Genomic DNA, 20,373 nt, shown 5'->3' on the forward strand with positions numbered 1-20,373 from the left:
CTCGTTTGTCCGGAGAGCTTGCATATGCAAAACATATAGCCTGTACCAACGATTCGCTAGTCTGTACACTTGTTAATCCGTACGACTTAACGGGAAACGGGGTTTTGGTGTCCACATTTTACAAACTTTGAGGTGCAATCGAGCATGCTCCTTCTACGAAGATTTTAAGAAGCGTTATACGACTCTTGCTCAAAAGTAGTTTGATCAGAGTGACAACATTCAAGGCCTCATTAAAGTTTTCAAAAGGTTGTATGGTAGACATGTGCAATTCCTTGTTTGATAGGCATTACTTGGCGGATGACAAGATAGACACAATTTTATGGATAACAACTTCTTTAATACTGTGAAAAGCGACGTTTCGGTATTGATCCTTATACCGTTGAAACGTCGCTTTTCACAGTATTAAAGAAGTTGTTATCCATAAAATTGTGTCTATCATGTGCAATTCCTTTCCAAAATTGACGCATCAGTGACAAATAAGTATGATTCCCTGTTTGACTTGTACTACATGTTCCCGTGTTCTTTTAGGTGAACATTTGACTTGTCTTTGCATGTATTTATAACGGGTTCCATCTGCGGAGAAAGAAACGCTCACCCTTTTTGTGAACACCTGGTATGATCGTTATTTGACAGTGATTCATAAACACTTGCTTATGGCATAGTCGTGTGGTATAGAGCTTTCTGAGGATTATGGAAATGGTTTTGTCTCTTTACTTTACATGGACAATACTGAGATCCTAACAAGGTACACGATTCACTTGAAACTCACTCATCGCAATCTCACACAAATATAGTTTAGATCACTGGTTGCATGGAAGTAACATGGTATTTCAAGATACAGATCTAGGTTGAGTATCAATATATAAAACATGATGAGACTGTGACAGGTCTTCTCATTAAGCACGAGTGTTCGTTTTGTGCTCTGTGATTGTCAATGATAAAATGCGGTTCCAAAAAAAACAGAACTGGAGTGACAATAACCTCATTCAAATGCATTGGACACAGCTGTGTCGTCGAATATCCTTCTGGTGTAATGATGAACTAGATACACGTTATACAGTTTTTGCAAATCATGTATTGTACACGCTTATCTCGTCGAATGTATTACTTCCATATTGACAAACTTGATATACGTTATATATTGCAGTTTTTAAGGCCTTGTATTTTGGAGTCAGTGAGGACACTTTGAGTGATCTGATATTCTTATATATATATATATATATATATATATATATATATATATATATATATATATATATACATTGAAATCGAAAACTGTTAAACCGTGTATTTGTCAGTGTTGACATGTCGTTATTGGACAATGAACTCAAACCTTTGTCGTCAAACTACAGACAAAGGTAGCACTGACTGATTCATAGTTGCTAGAAAAATGTGATATGTTTTCAGCTTTGCGGTCGTTATTGTGTATTTGATGCCCGGAAATTCCATTTGGACCCGAAGACGTTCGCCGGAGGCTTCACATGTTAAACCTACCGGGCACTGAATACTCAATAACACCCGCAAATCTGAAAACACATGTTTATCGACTTTCTGAAATACAGGAGATATCAGCAATTGTCCGCAGCGCGATCTCCATATGTGATCTCCCTCATTTGTGAGACAGATATGACGTTCACCCTGAATGATATGAATGAATGAACACTGGAAAGCCATTACGTCATGCTACAATGGACGACTCCCAACCTCCACCCACCCACCCACACTCCCTCCCATCCTGCACCCAAACCGCTCAAATACAGAGTGTGGACACACGCTGATTCAAAGTTGTTCTGATAAAATGATAAGAAGTTATCAAACTTATCATTGTATAGTGTGGTATCCACACGCATCCAGAAAAGTCTACGTACAGAGTGAAAGGTCCGTGGACAGTTTTAACCATAAATTGTTCTCATAGCAATATTGCCGAAATATCGCTGATTCACCGTAAAACATCCAACCACTCGCTCGCTTATAGTGTAAGAGTGAGTGAGTGAGTTGGGTTTAACGCCGCTTTTCACAGTATTCCAGTTATATCACGGCGTGTCAGCTCAATGTGGGAGGAAGGCCCGAAGTGATGCAGGTCTTAGACGTTTACTGTAGTTTAAGAAGGCATCACCAAAATAGTATACAACTGGATTTGACCCATCAGATATATGGGTACATAAAACCTCGTTAATCCGGAAGGTAAACAATAGTCCGGTTTAACAAAGGTCCCAATTAACGAACCATGAGTTTAAATATAACGTAATCCGTCCACACAAGAAATTAACCAGTCTCGATTATCTGCCGAAACAGATTCCACTTGGCGTGTAAGGCAAAATAAGGGCAAAAAATATATGAACTGTGAAAAATATATGCATCAGTGATGACACCAGGTGTTCACGAAAAGGGTAAGCATGAGTAATGTACCTGTGTATGTATTTTAGGGTCAGTTATAATCGTCCGGTGCGGGATGTTTCCGTATTAACGGGGTCCAGACAAGAGAAGTCTCGCTGTATTTCTTGACTCATCATTTGCATCTTGCACAGACAATCTACACGGTGAATCTGTATAGTAATGTTCACCATTGGCAAGATGGGAACCCTTTGACAAAGTAAAATAGCTCCTGCAATCGTTGTGAGCTTTAATCGTATACTTATGAACCATCAAGCTATTCCGAAACCATCGTGGGGCCTTAAAACAAACATAACTGTCCTTAACGATCGCTACAGTTGAGACATTGACATTGGTACCGGACGGCAACGTGCGCGTCTTGTGTATATGAGAATGCTTAAGTGTGCTGAAAAAGCATATAATAAGTTCCCATGGTACGGGATGTTTGTCAACAGTAAAATGGCTGCAACTGGTCGTTATCTGCAAGGTACAGAAGCCGAGTTTCGTTTCCAACACTGGGATAATAATTCATGATGCCATAAAGGATATTATTATCCATATGGTTCCAGATAAGCACGTTAATAAAACCTTTCGACGAACACGTGTTATGATGCCTTCCTCTTGCCTACAGTGTTGTAAACGTTATGCTGATAACATATTTGACGTACTGTATAAATCATAGTTGACGTGAAATTTAACACGAGGTTATGACGTCACAGTGTACCATTGTTGACGTCATATCTAGGCACGGCTTTGAATACAGAAGTTGAATTCAAAGAAGACAAAACTTTATGGATAAGAACTTCTTCATTATACTGTAATTGCCACTTTTCGGTTTAGATCTTATATCGTTGTCAAGACTGAATTCAACCGTGGTCAATAAAGAAATTATTATTCGGGGGAAGACATATATTTGTGTCGACATTCGTCTTGAAATTCAGCATGACTCACGTAATAATATTCATGATAACTATGAAACATGTTTTCTGGCAACATGTGCCGAGCGTCCCGTAAAAAGACCGCTTGCGATTTAATTGGTTTTGCACATGCGAGATCGGTGTTTCTCAACCTCCTCTCCTTCATCCGCTTCTATAACCAAGATGACAACGGATACAGCCATGACTACGATCTTAGTGGGTACCTTGTCTCACGAACGGCATTTGCCTAAACTAGGTATGCAATGCTTCTAAATCACTGCCACTTACAATCATCATAAAACAATTTTAACACAAGTTATATTCTCGTCCTGTCTGAACAGAAACAGAATCATTCAAGAAACTCGTTGTTAAAATGGAAATAACAATAGAAGCGTATCATAATATGAGTCATAATGAACATCGATTCATTTTAAAAGATCAGTCAAAAGAAGTATTTCTACAACTGTTTCTATTGTGAAACGAGTAGAATTTGGAAACATCACTAAACATGCAATGCAGGAGAAGTGTTGGTTCCAACCTTGGACGAACGTGAAAGACAACGTCAAAATGAACCTACCTTCATTCATATATAGCCCAATAAAAGACCACAATCTGACTCTTCGTTCCTTTCATCATGACCAAATTGCGAGAAATGAGCGACTTTAAAGCACAAGTTTATCGATGTATACACGAACAAATGTTATTTATTGATCATAAGATGTATTGGACATTCGGTTATACCCGATGAAGTGTAAAATTGCTAAATTCTAGCGAGATAAATGCTTTTTGATACAGCCAGTATTTGGAGTCGAATCTTTGACAAAATTGGCAACTATTAATCTGCCCGGCAAAGATTGAAATGTGTGGTTTATGGAGATTTGTGGCCTTGTCGTAATTTTTCTGGAGAGATGCAGGATGACGGCGAGTGGGAGGAAAGGGCAGATACATGATTACAAATGGTGTCCACTTTTCACATTGTCACATGCAATTTCAAGTCGATCCGCAGTGTAATTGATCGAAATCATCACTGAAACACGGTAAAAACAGGGCAAATTGAAATATTTCTCAATCTTTCGATCCATTTTTGCCAACTGAAATGAGATTGAATTAATTTACAAGCAGCCACGTAGTGATTACCTAATAATGAACATGTTTTACAAGAGTGAAATATTGATCATCAATCCCGCAAATCAAAACGTCAATATTAACATCTGAACTGGTTCAAACGGTGATACGTTATTTAGTTCTATCCTTCAACTAAAAAAGCAGCAAAAGAAGCTATATTACATTTTTAAAACTGTGAATATACATTGACTTCGCCCTTTTCGTGGGTGCAAATTGTAACAAATCTTGTTATTTGTGGCATTTGCCGAGATTCTTAACACGCAATCATCCCGATTCACTCGACCAAAAGAATTGGATTTGAATTAGTAATTTCAGGACATTGTCATGTTTGCATCTGGGAACCATCGCTGGCACGGCTCGTGCAAAGCAACGTCTGCGATCAGCCATAGTGGGAACAAATATTAAGCTTGTATATTGTACAAAGATGCAAAACAATATTGTAACAGTCAAACACATGTATCTGATCGTGTCGAAAATGTATATGCCCAAGTTGAACTCTGCCACGTTGGACATTATCAGTTTCATGTGGCAGGATATGGACATGACTTGTCTTTGTGTCACCGTTGACAGTAAAATTATTTATTAACATCTGTATTTACTTCCCATGCCCATCAAGATCATATAAACTCTTAAAATGTCTTAAAATATTTATTATTTACTACATTGCAATATATGAATACTGCTACTTTACATAACGCCAAGTCATAAATCACCCAACTGTATCGTTGATTTCAACAATGTCCTTCTACAAACAAAAACACTTCATCAGAGTTCAATATAAACATATGGCTGCATTATGGAAGTTGTTTGGATGAAAGAATCCTGACAGGATGCAGAAAGAATCTCCCCGCATTGCACACATCAGAGCAATTTGTCGGAACACATAGCCGCAAAATCCACCGTAATCCTTACAATTAGTGATTTCTCTATTGTCCGGTGGTCGAGTCGGGTAACCACTCGTGATTTATGATACAATCAACAACACCCGTCATAAATTTAATCTACAAAAATATTGTACTTTATCTAATTTGCCTGCATTAGACCGATACCTCCGTTGACAATAAAATCAAGCTGTGGTCGTAAATTGATCCATCTTTCCGCCCGATTTCCATCGTCCATTCACGAGTGACGTTTCTCGTGTGTTAGAAGGATTCTATAATTCTGATGTGGCATGTAGGTCGATGTTTTACTATTGTCCATCTGGTACTCCAGTGGTCACCTATTGAATTCCTCTCGACCTACGACCACCGGACAGCGATCCCCCTTTCTCCCGTTTCATTTTCCACAATAAAACCTTGTGGTCAATACACTGCCTTTAATTAAACGTGGCTGGTGGTATCGATGAAGTAGCTGTTTAAATCATAGACGGACTAATGGTACACTGGTCGGTCTTTTTACTAGAAGAAACCTTGCTCCTTAAACTGTCTTTTACACGTCTTGGTAAAGTTATTATCTGTTATATTTCATGCTGGGGACACTCTAAACTGATGTGTACCAAGGTTTGCCGCTAGCCAGTGATACGGGTATACCCACCCATCACTAAACATTATTGATGACTGGTCTCATTTACTAATGGTTCGATGAATTCAGCGTACATTAGTAGGAACACAATGCTTGTTTACCGTTTACATTGGTTTTCGTTCTTGATTCCAGGGTTTACCAAATTTGCGTACACAGTTGTATTATCATTACCCGTTATCCCAATAAAGTTGCAGTTAAATGTGTTGTATCTTTAAAATATTTTCTTATCATGTACTTGTTTGGATTTTTACAAGATTGCATTTCTGGATACAGTTTTGGTACTGATATCAAAATAATATTGCAATAATACTGTTAGCTCAGTAACTGTGTTTGGTATTCACAATGCATGATGTATTTTATACAGTGCAACCTCGATAATGAGAACCCTTCCGGACGAGCTTGTACAGAACACCAGTTCCTAATATCATACAAGGAACAATACTCCACGATTCGTTAATCCTGACCTTGTTAATCTTGATGATTTCACTCGTAACGGTGCCGCGGAACAACGAGTTATTATTGTTTTATTTCTAATTGACATTACACTCACTAATATCCGAAGAGAGCATTTCAAAAATGGTCACCTTACAAACGCTTACAATACAATTATGTATAGTGAGGCATCACCTACATACATTTTATTAATTTTTAATATATTTTCATTTTACGTATAGGGCTGTTTAAATACAGTAGCGACGAGGGAGTTCTGATTCACTGACTTGATCATTGTTCCATAACAACATTTGCATGGTCATTAACCGCTCCATCTCTAACAGATGGCTGTGGAAAACCGTACAGGTTTCATTCATTTAAATGAAAAACAACATATCTGCAATTGAAATCTTGATTTAACTAAAAGAAGAATCGATATTGTGACACAATTTACTATTGTCATGTTACGTCGTTTGCGCTTACGAAAGAAGAAAAATAGCATTTTCATCCAATCTATCTCGGAGTGAATTTCTAATTTTCTGTTCCGCTTATAAACCGGTGTAGAAACTAAACATAAATCACGCACAGATCATTCTTTCATTTCATGATCTTCAGATTAAAACCACAAAACAGTATGAAATTTCATGCTCTCCAAGGCCGATAAAGTGTGTTTAATGTTATCAACCGGTTATGCCTCTTGACCAAAGAAACATGGAGATCGTACTGGATTTGAAATGAGTCAGGCCCTTAATTTTCTTGATTGCGGTCGGGTGGTGAGTCTTTATCAAAGATTGCAATAATTTCTATCACATAATAGAATTCATGGTCATAAAAAAGCACACCCATCCCCTGTTTCATTATCAGATCAATTAAATACTAAACCCTGTTCCTCACAAGATTCTTGCCGATAAACCAAGATGACAATTAAGGGAATTTTATCATAATTTGTTGGATGCCATTCCTTAAAGAACATAGGCCACCTTTTAGTCATGCATTAACTTGGGATCTAATTTCTTTAAAAAATGTTTGGGGAATTCAAACAAACTAAAAACATTCTTGTTGCCGTTTACGACTTTTTTCTTTTTTTTTTCCCCGTGTTTATTACGGTTGTTAAATTATCAGTCTCGGGAGTGTGTAATTGTGATTAGTATTTGTTAATTAAGATAATATTTGTAAATATGAAATGCATTTTATGACCTGGTATGATGACGTGCATATTTGATAAATGGTACCGTGACAATCAATTTAGCATCATATATCGGCTACATTTTACCATGTGTCTTGAATAATACTTCATTTGTACCATATATATAGAAATTATGTATATATTTGTATTCTATGTTTGTACCCTGTTGTTATTATAGTTAGAGTACGAAACAAACATACTGCTTGTATCAGATTATTTGTATATACATAAAAGATTTTCATTTGATGCTACCATTTATGTGTGCCGATGTATTTTTTATGTTAAATTTTAATCTACATACAAAACAGAAGAAGAGGTAAAATGGGGTTTAACATTGCGTTATGGCTGCTTGTACTTGTCCGGACTGATGCCGGTTTTATAGTGGTAGCCAACTGAGATACCGTACCTTACGAAACTTCACTCAGACACATGAAACTGACTCCGATCCGACCAGTCCTTATTTTATCCTCTTTATGCCGAGCGCCAGGCATGGTAACAAACGTACCAATTCCTAACGTATTTTGGTATGACGCTGTCAGGGGATCGAACTTTCCGGGCAGGCACTCGACCCACTACACAACGGAGGCGGTTAAGCACTAACGGAAACAGTGCATGGTTTGAACTAAAGGTTGAATTTGTTGATCTTAGATTAGAGGGGCGGTCGGGTAGCCAAGTGGTTAAAGCGTTCGCTCGTCACGCGGAAGACCCGGGTTCGAATCCTGACATGGGTACAATGTGTGAAGCCCATTTCTGCCCATTTCTGGTGTCCCCCGCCTTGATATTGCTGGAATATTGCTAAAAGCGGCGTAAAACCATACTCACTCACTCATTTAGATAAGAAGATGTGTTGAAACAATTACAACAAAATGGTTATTCTATTACAGAGCATTGATCCAACTTTGGGCACTTATGCATATTCTGGTGTTATCAGATACTACCCTAATGTTGTCACGGAATCTTCTCCAAGCATCACTGTGGCATATAGTACACAGAGCATACATAAGAAATTAGTCACACGGGTATGTGTGTTCCAAAGCGCATTGAGGAGTGACGTTGGGATTAACATAGCTTTTAACAGCATATTAATCACGTCGCGGCTTGTCAGCTTCATGTGGGATCAAGGTCCAATGTGGCATAGGTCCTCGACGTTTGCCACTTTCCTGAAACCCAAGATCTCCGTATGATGCTGACACTCTGGGGACAATAACCGTAGCGAATCTGGTATTCGAACCTACAGATCCTGAATCCTTTAGGAGCGAACTCAGCGCGAGTTGGAACCTTGGAAAACTGGGCTAACCGACAACGCGACAGCGCCCCGTCCAGTATTCCATAGTTCGGCGTGCTAATAGAGAACTTTGAAATTGTGTGAGTGGCGGGTGCTACCGGTTGAGCAGGACATGAAACCCTTTTCGCGAACAACTTGTGTCATCACTGATTTTCAGTGATCAATTCATATAATGTTCATCATTATTTTACCTTTTACGCCCTATGGAACCCTATGGATAATCCCGACTGATTATTCAGTGGCGTTGACGTTTCGGAATTCGTATGTTTATTTAATATCTGGAGACGTTCCTTGAACTTTGTTTAAAGTGCGTCGATTCTATATGCCACGTCATCACGTTTTAGCGTGAACAGTTAAACGTTGTTTCTCCCAGGTATTAGCTTGGATAGAGTCGATATGTTTTAGCGTTAACAGTTAAACGTTTTTTTCTCCTAGGTAGGAGCTAGGATAGTGTCGATATGTTATAGCGTGAACAGTTAAATTTTAATGTTGTTTCTTCTAGGTAGGAGCTAGGATAGTGCCGATATGTTATAGCGTGAACAGTTAAACATTGTTTCTCCCAGGCAGGAGCTAGGATAGTGTCGATATGTTATAGCGTGCACAGGTAAACATTGTTTCTCCCAGGTAGGAGCTAGGATAGTGTCGATATGTTTTAGCGTTAACAGTTAAACGTTTTTTCTCCTAGGTAGGAGCTAGAATAGTGTTTATATGTTTTAACGTGAACAGTTAAACGTTGTTTCTCCTAGGTAGGAGCTAGGATAGTGTCGATATGTTATAGCGAAACCTTCTCAGTCCAGTTCTCATAACGAAGCATCGATACTTAGCAATGTCCCAATAGTATAAAAGGTATCCACCCATTTGTTATATGTGTCAATTGATGCACACCTCAAGACAGCAGAGGCACGGTTGAATGCACCTCTAATCCTCTGTCTTTTACCTTCCAGATTACGATGGAATGATCCTTTGTAGTTCATGTCAGTTTCACGTCAACAGTTTTATTACCAGCAGTAAAGTTAGCATTAGTCAAATCTTTATATAAAACTTTGCACTTATACCATTACAAAGTATGAAGCACAAAAGGGATCAACTTAGCAGCTTACAGAGTTTCACCATTCGTCACTGCGATCCTCTTCTTGCCTGATCTAGGGTAGCAATTCTGTTTCTGTAAGGGTACCGCTGCTGAACGATGGAAAAGTCTTCATCTTGAGTTGTAACCTCCAGGGTGTACTGCTTATGCACATGGGTTGCTTCCTCTCCTGCACTCTTCCTCAAGTTGCTGACAAACATGAAACGTTTTACAGTTCCTTCCAACAGTAAAAGTGAATATAAAACGTCAACGCTAGAAAAGACCCAGTCTCGATTACCTGCCGAAACAGATTCCATTTGGCGTAAAAGGCAAAATAAGTGGTGATTATTGTATTAATTGATAAATGCAAATCAGTTATGAAACCAGGTGTTTGAGAAAAGGGTAAGCATGTCCTGCCCTACCGGTAGCACCCGCCACTCACACAATTAAACGGAAGAACAGGGTCCGGGCTAATGGGGATTCACTTTCTATGGTGCTCAGTCAGTATTATAACACATTCTAGATTACATAATCTCATGTCTAGTCTAGATAACCACTCTGTATGTAAATTATCAGCATATCTCATACACAAAATAATAATTTTAAAAGTTTTATGAACAACGCCATTTTTTTAATTCCATAAAACCAGTTCGTATGTACAAATTACATCCAATATTTCAATGTCAAACCCAGAAAAAAGAATTACATTAAAGTATTAATTCCAACAACCAAACAATTGAGGTATGAGTTAATCAAAGTCCAGGCGTGATGTGCAGCATCTCGCCTTGTGGGGTACCAGTGAAATATGTGACTTACGCGAGGAAGTGAAAACAAGCTCAACAAATTTGAATCTCTGAAGAGAAAGAAAGGAGATTCAGCAGTGGGGGATCTGACCTCCTCTTTAAGCATGAAGAACAATTGACAACTATATCACCACCCACCTTTCCGAAAGTGTGTCGCAACCCTAGAACATTAACCCACGCGATATGCGACTGGTGCCCCGACAAAATGTACAATACATCGGGGTGCTATCAAACCAACAACGATCATCAAAATGCATTCAAAAGTAATATTTTCACATTTTGAAACGAATCGTTGACATATACTGTCCACGATTGCTCACTAAATTGTATTCAAACGTACACAACGTGCCTCCCGAGGGAATTGTGCAAATGGCACTTTGGAGAAAACTTAATGTAAAAACAGCAACGGTTTACTTAAAGTGTCCAAAGAGTGCTCGACATTCTTTGTGGAATCAGCATTTTTATTACTAATGGTAAGGAAAAAGTGAGTAGGGTTCTGCACTTGTCACATAAGCAAAGATCAATCAAATGAGCTTCTGTGCTTTTCGTTCTTCAATAAGCAGGCATAAGATGGATTTATATGAATGACATTTACATGGTGGGATTAAGTCGTAAACACGAGGACAGTAATCTCCTCAAATCCAACTAACTCTGACATAGACTCCCAATATCGTCTCAGCTTAGGGTCGTTGTGATTGGACTGAAGACCATGATTGTTAATATGGTGTATGTGTTCATGTTTATCGGAAACATCAAGGTGAAGGTTTTATGTCGTCTTTTTTAACGATTATTCTTTTAGTATTGTTTATTGACAAACATTTACCTGAAGGTATAATTTCATCTTTGTTAAATACATATATATGACCTTTTATTTACAAACATTTATTGGGGGCATAACCGTGTCTTTGTTAATAATATTTCAGATGTAGTTATCGACACGCATTTACCTGAAGTTCTCATGTCGTCTTTGTTTACATGTATGTTCGTAGTATATATTTTGTTGATAAACATTTACCTGAAGGTATTATTTCGTCCTTTTGGTATTGTTAATTGGCAAACATCTACCTGGCGGCACTATTTCGTCTTTTTAGTTTCTTTATTGACAAACATCTACCGGCAGGTGTTTTTACCACCCGTCATCAAAATAGATACCACTGAGGCCCGCATCATAAGAAGATGTTATGGTTTGGGGTGAGTGTAGAACAGCAATGAGGATAATAAACATTGTAAATAACACAACGAATATGAATCGAGGTTGAGACAGTGCATATCCACATTGTACCAGCACATATCAGTATTAGGTATGTTTACAATAGTTAGACGTGATCCACCTATTGTGCGTAAGGCACTGACAATGGGACATTTTGGAATATATTTATTTCCGATAAGCATTGCATGATTAATATACACGGGAGATTGCGTAATTTACAGGTGTCATTGGTTGCCATAAATATTTTGAATTTATGATAGCTCAGGTGTACAAGTAAATACAGAGCCATATATTTACACTGGACATCAAGCTATTTCAAGCATACGAGTAGGGTATGATGATCGTGTTTGATGACTTTTTAAGTTACATAATTCACTTAGCCTGTCATTTGTAGGAGGGTAAGAACACCGCCTTGCTTTAAAGAGTTTTCAGAGACGTGCATCAACACTGGGTAGATGAGACATGAAATGTACCAAAAGAAGCAGGGTTAGTACGAAGAGTACTGAAAAGGCTTTATGCTATGTTCGCAAACTCCTTGTTTTGAAATCAGTTGAAACTCGATTTTAGAGTGGCGTTTTAAAAGTTGCATATGCAACTAAAGACAAGAAGGAGTGATTATGGTTTTACGCCACTTTCATTTAAATTCCAGCAATATCACGGCGAGGGAAATCGGAAATGGGCTTCCATCATTGTACTCGTTTTGGGAATCAACCTCGGATTTCGACGTGACGAGCAAAACCAGTCGGCTACTCTACCGTCCACCAATGACAAGATTGTAATCATGATCATGGTAAAGAATATACCGTGTAATGAAATAATAATAATGATGACGTTGAGCTACATTCCGTCCTTTTAGTAGTCACTTGAAACTAATAATGTATGGAGGGGTTGGTAAGTAATGCATTCTCTTCATATTGATCAGGCATAGCCACCGTCTATACTCCTTGCCAACGGGATCAGAAACAGCAAACATTTTTTAGATTCCTAAAGTAAGAATATCCCGATCCATGTGTCAAAGGATTTATAACCCATAACACGGAAGTATGTAGTCCCCCTGACAAAACAAAACAAATCATGAACAATCAAAATGGGTGATCACAATTATTTTGTTTCGTCAACTATTCCGTGGGCAATGTAATACATTTAGAAACTATGGCGAGTTTTCAAGTACGTGAGTTTACAAACACCTGGTATGCTCTCTATGTATTACTGATTCATAAATCACAGGCTTGTGATATAGTCGAAATCTTACAAAAGATTTCTTATTAAGGTGGAAAGGGTTTTTCCTCTGTCATTTATATTAGTACCAAACCCTGTGAATTCTGGAGCAAAATTATTACCATGATTCAATGTTTGTTGATAAACTGGAAGTGGTCACAAATTGTCTCATTGTCTGTCATCTTACCCTATGGAACTGGTGTCTTAGATAGTTCCAACTGTTATATTGCTGTGCTGTAACTTTGCTGCACTAGACTATCGCTGTTGTAATATTGCTGTGCTATAATATTCCTGTGCTGTAATTTTGCTGCACTGTACTATCCCTATGTGGTTATATTGCTGTGCTATAATATTGCTGTGCTGTAATATTTGCTGTGCTGTAGTGTTGCTGTGCTGTGATTCTGCTGCACTATAATATTGATGTGTTGTAGTATTGCTGTGCTGTAATATTGCTGTGCTATAACAGTGCTGTGTGTAATATTGCTGTACTATATTGCTGTGTTGTAATATTGTTATACTGTAATATTGCTGCGTTATATTGCTGTGCTGTAATATTGCTGTGCTATAATATTGCAGTGCTGCAATAGTGTTGTGTTGTAAGTTTTCTTTGCTGTAATATTGCTGTGCTGTAATATTTCTGTTCTGTTATGTTGGTGTGTGATAATATTGCTGTGCTGATATATTGCTGTGCTGTAATACTGCAGTGTTATAATATTGCTGTGCTGTAATATTGCTGTGCATATTTTGACTTCATGGTTACAAATGCTCACTCCAAACATTTCTGCTGGTCAGGGTAAACCTGTTCTTTTTGTACCGAAACAACATTTATTTTAATACACATTGTAGTCATCAAATGTTTCAATGAACAAACTGGAATGTTCATTATTATGATACAAAAGAATAGAAACATAGAGCTCTTGCTGCGTGCCTGTATCGTTACAAGAGAGACGATACCGGACTGATGGGTTTTCAAGAAGCATAACGAGTTATCACAAATCACACACAAAAGTGATTCCTATGCACACAATCGACCCAGTATCTGAGACTCGTTCAAAAGCCTTCAAGAGAACTCGCAATAATATATGGATTTCAAATTTGAGGCAGTAGTCACAAAACGCACATACCGTGCAATGTCCTGTGAACCAGAATAGCAGAGTTGCAAGAAAGACCATTCCTCAATACAAACATGTACCAGTCAACCTTTGATAGGGATATTCGTTTGTTCATATTATTTAGATATACATATTACAACGAACCAGATACTCAGCAACATTGTGACGAGACTGGGAAGGCGAGGTTTTATAATGGTTTCCCCATTTCACAATATAAATGCACACTTCTCAGTTTTTTTGTTCGGGATACATGCATATTTCATGATATGTACAAGCATCGTCATGATATGGCTGAAATATTATATTGCCTGTGTGGCGTTAAAATTATCTCTCACTCACTATTAGAAAGAACCAAATATCCAAATCTTGTGGAAGCCAAGATGAAAGTATTACTGGAACATATTAGAATAGGAACGGTTCCTTCCTTTCTCAAAACAAATAGAGCTACTGTGGTATCGATTGGGATACTTATTTATTTTATGATATTTACATATGCATATTATCAGGTAGACTATACCAACAAATATCTTGTGGAAGCCAGAATTACACACAAACATCATCCGTTAAAAATAATGTCCCCACATTAAAAACATATTCTACATAACATTGTTTGGGGATACACATAGTTAACATAATCAATTTTGTGTATCAAAGAACAATAGAAATGTTCCTATCATACGTTCATTGGTATTAAAATGAAAAAAAGCGACAAAACCCTTTCCATGGCCACAAGAAATCTCTGCCGAAAGCACATTCGTTTGTATGACTCAAAATAACCCTGTCTGTTATTTGTAAAACTGAGGACATTGTCTGCTTTTGAAAGCAACCATTGAAGAATATGAGAGTGAAATAATGCACAAGTAATATTTATATTTAGGTATGACATGATGTTCTTGATGAGTGTGGAATGGCTGCTAATGATGAATATGGTAATGAATATTCAAAATCGTGTCTGGTGGTAACATATGTGAATAACCCAGTCCACACACGCGATATATGACGAGTTGTGTGACGATGACCAGAATGATGAATATTCATCAACGCTCCGACAGTGAGTGAGTCTTGTTGAAAACCTCTTTAAAAAGTATTTGAGTTATATTACTGTGTGTCAGCTTGATGTGGGAGGAAAGCCCAAAGTGATGCAGGTTTTAAACGTTTACCCCTTTGGTGAAACCCACGTGTATGGCATGTTGCTGACAAACACGGAAACGTAATCAGGGCGAACAGGCATTCGAACCCACGATCATAGGTTTCTGGCTTTCCCAAGAGACGCAAGTCTGCACAGCTAGTTGCAGCTCCACATCCTAATGGGCCACCCGTTCCCCCTATCACTAAGAAATAACACACATGTTGTGGCTAATAAAATGTATTCGGGGTTAGAATAGGTCCTAAGCACTCCATGCGTGTCACTAACTCCTACCGCACTTGATATAGATATTACTCAATGACATTATATACAAAAAAGTTTGTGATCATGAATATTTTTCTAGGATATTTAATATTAAATTAATGAAACTACGAAAATATCCCCCAAAATAATTACGATACTTGTTTTTGTTCAGTATATTACAGACATATGTTTAATAACGACCTCGCTGTATGGACTTTGAAACTACACCGTGCCGGAATATTATAACTGTGGGTTAAAATCCCAGGATCTTTGTGTGCAACCTGTTCGTGTGTGTCACAGAAGTGGCAACGGTCACTTTGGGACCTCCATGTTGCTGACTCAGCGAGATATTACTGAAATATTGTTCAAGGCGGCCTAAAACCCCACTCACTCACTCACTCACTCACTCACTCAAAAAGTTGAGCTTTACATGTCAAAATTGTTTGCAAGCATAACTAACTTGTACGCTTTATAATTTGAAAACTGTGTATTGTTCTAATCGTTAGGGAATGTGGGTCACGGGTGACCCAGTCGTCTGAGGCGCGGCAATTCGCTATGTAGAGTTGCGTCCCTTGGGCACGCCCAAAACTGACAATCATGGGTTCGAATCCCGCTTCGCCCCGATGATATTTCTAGGTTTGTCAGCACCTAGTTTTGTTCTAGTGGTTTTCACTCACTTCGGGCTTTGCTCCCAAATTAAGCGGACACGCTGTGATATAACTGGAATACTAGTCAATACGGGATTAAACCCAACTCACTCCCTCATTCTGTGTTTTATATTGATCAGTGTAATTTGAGACATAGGCGATGAATCGTGAATGGAAGATGTATCTTATTGACACAACCTGATTCAACAACTATACACTCTGAGTTTTGCTTTTAGAGTTCACGGATACCTCTTTTTATAAAACTTTCTCAGTTTCGTCAGATTTTGCATTTAGAACTCTTCAGAATGGATTTCAGTGAAATTTTGAATTTTTCCCAACAGCATTAAAATAATAAAGTTTTTAGGAAGATAACTGCCCCTATTTTATAGCTACCACCATACTTTTCGACGTGTGCCTCGAAAAATTCGACCTCCAGAACCATACGCTTAATTGATTAGTGCAAAATAAACTCGAGCCCTTCCGTCCTATTTCATTTCCGAACGCAATTCTTCACACAAACAGGCAATACAAAGGCAAATGCGATTCATTGCATAGTGTTTTACTGTGATTTAAAGATTTTTGTCGATTCCTTGTGAAATATGTCTCTTATTTCAGCAAGCGCTGAATTTACAATGAGTGTAGGCGCCGAAAAAAGCTAAACAATTCCACGTGAGATATTGTGGGGTTTCGATTCCTGTGCCATAAACAACCCGCTTTTTTGTCAATTTTAATCCGGCTGTGCTGTAAAGTTTATCTAATATCTCCGTAAACAGATCCTAAGCTTTGGCCGCGTCCACCCTCGATTAAAACAGTAATCTAGGATTGACCGTACGCTTACAATGATGCCAATCAAGAGTGAAGGCCTCTGACCTTTGAGATCCAGAAATGCTATCGACATGGAAAATGGGACGTAGGGTTGTGATATTTGTCGAAAGTAATTTTCCGATCTGCGCTTTCGACGTCGCTTTCACGCTCCGAGAGAGAGGTAGTGCTTATTTACATCCCAAAGATCATTTGGTCTCGAACCCAGCTTTGATGAAAGCCTTTGATCTAAGCCGCCGAGCCAAGATTTTGATATTCATTGCAACCTCGTAGAAAATCGATGAATCTGGATGACACAGGGACTAATGTATTGCATGGAATTACGAGGAAACACATAGGAATTAGAAGCCGAGCAGCTAATCTTGATGAAAATATCACTACAGTTATGATTTTATAGCGGCTAATGGTGCCACAGCCTTGCTCTCTACACAAGTACACGTTAGACTGGTCACGTGATCATTCCTGAGACAAATTGGATGGCGAAAACGAGTAACGAACATGAAGGTCACCGCACCCCAATCATGGGGCAATTTTAACACATAAAACCTTAATCTATTTTTTCACAGTTCATATCAGAGACACCCTGATATTATGACGTTTTAATAAATTGCCTCCCAAAATAAATAAGGGGTGCTAATTTCAAAGACTCGGGACAGAGAAGAATGTGCTAGTTTTTCCTTTCGTCTGTTCTTAATGCTCTTCATTTGGAGAAGCATTGTTACGGTGAAATAAAACAGATGCGGGACAGAAGTCGTTTTAGAACAATTTCCCAGATCAACATCTAAACTACCGACATGGAAAAATTCAATTGGGGTTGCTTTGATCTTTGCTTTTTTACTTGACATTTTAGCCGTATGACGTAAACACAGAAACGCATAACAGGCCCAGAGCAACTGTCGTTCTTTTTACATCAAGGACCATTTAAGAAGGGAGAATCTTCCAGATGTGGTTGCAGAGTTGGTAGGCTTAAGTGGATTGGCAATGCTTTGTGTCACAGACTGCAGGGTGTCGAAGAATGTCATCGGGGTACTATATCGGTACTATTCAATGTAACATTGGTGACATTTTAGGAATATTAAACACAAACCAAAAACCATATTATTTTAGAGAAACAAGGGCAACGTGTTTAAAGGATATATACACGGATATAAGTTCCATACTGACGTGACCCTGATAAGATAGGCTTCAACACACTTATTCTCAGATCTACAGTCTTGTCATGAGCCTTCAAGTTTGTTGACGCGTTCTCCGCATACCAATCAGTGAACTGTTGTTGGTTCAATTATTTTATTGCCTCTGAACTTCCTTAATGCACCAGTCAACAGAGTAAACATATAAAATGTGTGTTGTTTTTAGCAAAACACTTTATTGTTTTTACGGAAGTCTTCTACTCAGCGCCAATAAGTCGTGCTATTTTCTGTTTGATTGGATTAAGATAAGGTTGGGTTAAGGTAACCATATATATCATTCCACTAGGACCTGTGACGATCCGGGATAGAATAGGTCTTCAGCAACCCATGCTTGCCATAAAGGCGACTGTGCTTGTCGTAAGAGGCGACTAACGGGATCGGGTGGTCAGGTTCGCTGACTTGGTTGATGCATGTTATCGAGCCCAATTCCCAAAAACATTCCACTGGGGATTGGGGGTGTGGGGGTGTGGGGGGTCGTATTGATATTGAGGCTAGGGGGTCAGCAGCTGTATTAATTTGGAGACGCATAAATTTCAAGATTTACGGTATCCTTGTCTTTACGATCTTACCTATTGGTAGGTCAGGTCAATGTGACCAATAAACTGATATCATGTTTGTTAAAAGGGTCAAGGCTTGTTTCTTGTTTTCATGTCTCCTGTTTTAAGGAGGTAAAGTGAATGCTTAGACACCCTTGGCAATGCCGTCGTTGAGATCTCATACACTGATAAGTTACTTAGAAGGTGTCCAATAAACTGGTGCTATCTACAACGTAGCAAGGTCAATGTGTATTTATGTGGATATCATATATGCATAGGACGGGGTCCTGAGATCAACAACGCGATCTTAGCCCTGCGATAAACGTACATCTATGTTACATTATATACTTCTGTACTGCACAGCTGATTACTTAGTGAAAGCAAAAGAAAAGTTAATATACATGGTGGATGTTGTGACTTTGAAGTTTAAGGAAAGAAAGAATAAATTGGTAACCTTTATAAGTAACAATTTACTGCATTGAGCATGTGAAAAGTTAATATACGTGGCAGATGTTGTGACTTTGAAGTTTAAGGAAAGGAAGAATACATTTGTAACCTTTAAAAGTAACAATTTACTGCATTGAGCATGTGAAAAGTTAATATACGTGGCATATGTTGTGACGTTTCATAAGGAAAGGAAGAATTAAGTTGTAACCTTTATAAGTAACAATTTTCTGCAATGAGCATATTTATATGGAGATAACCTCAACCGTTTGTTGCAGAAAAGAAATAAATGTGTTTATGTGTTTGTTGTCATATATTTCACTTTGAAAGAAAGTCAATTCGAGTTGTGGATTTCAACGGTTTAGACATTATATCAAGGGCTCCAAAATGTTTCCAATGTTGAGTGAGTGAGTGAATGAGTATGGATTTACGCCGCTTTTAGCAATATTCCAGCAATATCAAGACGGGGGACACCAGAAATGGGCTTCACACATTGTACCCATGTCGGGAATCGAACCCGGGTCTTCGGCGTGACGAGCGAACGCTTTAACCACTAGGGCTACCCGACCGCCCCGAGAGAGTGAGTTTGGTGTAACGTCGCTTTCAACAGTTTTGAACGGCGTGTCGGCTTGATAGCGGTTTTAGACGTTTACCCCTTTGGTGAAACCCACGAGCACGGGTATTGTGCTGACAGACCTAGAAACAGGGCGAACCGGGTTTTGATTCCTAGAACTGGCGAATTGTAGATGGATCAACCGTGCCCACCTATGCCTTAGAAATAAAATAGAGATGCCAGCGTTGATACGGTTATGATTTGATTATAGAAGACATGGGGTAAATCTGGGGTAACTAAGATGAAGATAAATACATTTGGATTAATGACCATATTTTATGAGTCTGTTAGTGAGTGGCCATTTGACCCTCCTTAATCCAAAGTGACGACAGAACCTAGACCTAGAACCTAGTCGTCCTCTTCATGAACACCCAATGTCATCAATGTCAGTTAGGGTCGTCTTCTCAAGCATTTACATAACGTGATTAATTTTATAAAAAGATGTGCATGGAAATTGTGTGAGTGCTGGGTATTCCCGGATAG

The sequence above is a fragment of the Haliotis rufescens genome, unplaced genomic scaffold (assembly GCF_023055435.1).
Source record: "Haliotis rufescens isolate VD_foot unplaced genomic scaffold, xgHalRufe1.0.p SCAF_4, whole genome shotgun sequence".
In the NCBI taxonomy this organism is placed as follows: domain Eukaryota; kingdom Metazoa; phylum Mollusca; class Gastropoda; order Lepetellida; family Haliotidae; genus Haliotis; species Haliotis rufescens.